Genomic DNA, 2,787 nt, shown 5'->3' on the forward strand with positions numbered 1-2,787 from the left:
ATTATCTAAGCATTTACCTGAGGCTGTTTTTTTTAGCTGTTATCTGACCTGGCAACATGAGAAAGAACACCATCATATTTATAGCACTGGCTAGAGGGGAGCGGTTGTTGAAGATTAAACACTAATGCAAACACACACATACACACACACACAAACACCTGGGACCTGACCAGCATTGCTCTGTTGGCCAATAAGTAGCTCTATTGTGGTTCCCTGATTTGATCCAACACACTTTGGGAATACAGACAATGGACAAGAGGAAGGGTGAGAGTGCTTTTACTTGCTTGCATTAAAGTCCAAGAAGGCATTCAAGGTGTGTGTGTGTGTGTGTGTGTGTGTGTCTGTCTGTCTGTTCATTACATTCATTTTCATACTGACCTAATTAAAGAAAAAAATCCAAACTTAAGAAGTTTATGTTTTGCATGCTTTTTACGTTTTTTTTTCCCTTTTCCTGTTCTTCTCTGTCAGTTATCTGAACGACAAAGTGGCAGCTGTTATTCCCCCAGCAACCCTGCGCCGGTAACCACAGCGGCGAGACACGTCTCCATCCTCCGCTGGAGGAGAACGAGACGAAGAGACTAAGAGTAAACACAACAGTCCTGAGGGAGATGGAGGAGTGGAGACAGATAGAGACAGACAGGAAAAAAAATGGAGAGCTACAGAGTGTGTGGGGAGGAAGACAGAAAGAAAGGCAGACAGAGGGGGAGGAGTGTGAATGTGACCAGAATTTGAGACAAACTGACACAGAGAGAAAGCAGCAAACAAATTGAAGCATGAGAAAGGAGTGATGGAGTTGGTGCTGACACAGATTTATCCTGTGGGATGAGGGAGAAGACAGGAAGTGACACGCTACATTGATTGTCTTCCCTCTCCTGGGTCCAAATATTTGCCTCAACGCATAAACTGATTTTGACACTTCTTAGTTGGTTAATTGGCTCTGCGGTTTTAACAAACAACTTTGTATTAGTATGCACCAAACAAAATGTTGATTCTCACCAGAAGAAAAAAGCATTAAGTTCTGTTTCAGTCATTTAGAGACATGAAAAGAAATAGAGGGAGCATTACAATGTGTTTCATGAAACAGGGAGGGACAAAGGTGGGTTTTCTTTAAGTAATTTTGAGGTTAAGCAAGATGGACTATTTTTATTTTTATAATATTTGAGTATTAAAGCACATTTTTTATTATGATGTTTCTTACATTTATATAATGTTGCTCATTTGATGCATATAGAAGGAGATGAAAAATTTTCAGTTGATTATCGCTATGTATTACAAAACAATATTTTCTTTAGATTTTCTTACACCCCAGCAACAAAGAGAAAGTAAAATGTTGATCTTGTGATAACTATCATAAAGCAAAAATCAACAGGAGTTCAATCTGAAAGCAATATCAAATACAAAAGAACTTCAGGAGAATTAAAGCTATATGATTTTTGGCCACTTGAGGGCAGCAGAATGAGCTGTAAATACAACACTGACATAATATCTGTCATAGACATATTATTTCTCCACCAAATCCTGAGGTAAAATATTCACTAGCTAGTCGCTAACTTATCAGTGCCTGTTTGCAGCAGCCTGTCGTAGTTGAAAACGGCGCTGATGAGAGCAGTTAGACTGAAAGAGGCAAAGAAAAACTCCTTAGAGCTTAGCAGAACTGCAAAGATGGGTTTAGCTTAGTTAGCTTAGAAAAATGTCAGAAAGTGGATCAAATATTTAACACCTACTTAATATTTATTAAAGGTAGGAAAAATAAAGAGACAGAGTGATAGGCCATGTCATTGAGAGAGGAGACTGAAGTCTAGAGAATGAAAGAGGATGCAGTTTAGAGAATTGTGAAAGGATGAAAAGAAACAGCAATGTCAGCGAGGGTAGAGCAAGAGGACAGAGAGAGGGAGGGATAAAAAGGAACAGATGCAATCCAAGAGAGCAGACAGTAGTGGCTGCAGCGGGGAGAGGACAGACCAGACTTTTTGCAACAGAAGGGATAAAGAGTTGGGGAGGAAGTGAGAAAGATGAGAAGAGGGGAAAAGAGAAAAGGGATGATGGAGAAATAATCAGTTTTTCTTGGTGGGATTTAAGTCTGTTTTGAGAAAGAGGAGGGTGAGTGTTTGGATAAGAGGCTATAGAAGAAGGATTTCGTTATTCCTGAAAAAAGTAGGGGCAGGAAAGTGGTGGAGAAAAATAAGTAGAAGAAGTGAAGTGATTAAATTGCAGAGATAAAGATAATTAAAGAGAGAACAAGATTTTGTGAAATAGGAGATCTAGTTGAAACAGATTTCCCAGGTGACATGACAGTTTATTTATGAGGTTATGGACTTTCTGAAATGACACAGGTGATAATCAGAATTCATTACGGAGTTCGGATGAAATGTGCATAATCTCCCAAACCAATTGCCTCCTCTCAGACTCCATTGTGCTGCTGATTACTGAGGATTTGCAGCAGGTAGTCAGTGATCTGTGATGGATTATATTCTCAAACTAACCTTTCCGACCCCGCCGAGCAGCAGCAAGGGATGAGAGATGGATGAGTGGGAGAAAAAGAGGAAGAGAAGAAGAGATGAGAGTGTGAGGATAAAGCTCCCGCCTGGTCTATAAGCTGCCAGTCGGATACTACGCCAGCTAATGGTGTCACTTCCTTTCTTTGCTGAGTGAGTTTACATGAGACACATTCACTATCACAACTCCAGCATGTGTGTATGTGTGTGGGAGTATGTGTGTGTCTAAGTAAGTCATCATCATCATATCGACCGAGAACCCCCCCACCCCCCCACTAGTATTCTAATTACT

This window comes from Morone saxatilis, unplaced genomic scaffold (genome assembly GCF_004916995.1).
Source record: "Morone saxatilis isolate NCDOM2014 unplaced genomic scaffold, NCSU_SB_2.0 Contig4, whole genome shotgun sequence".
Lineage (NCBI taxonomy): Eukaryota > Metazoa > Chordata > Actinopteri > Moronidae > Morone > Morone saxatilis.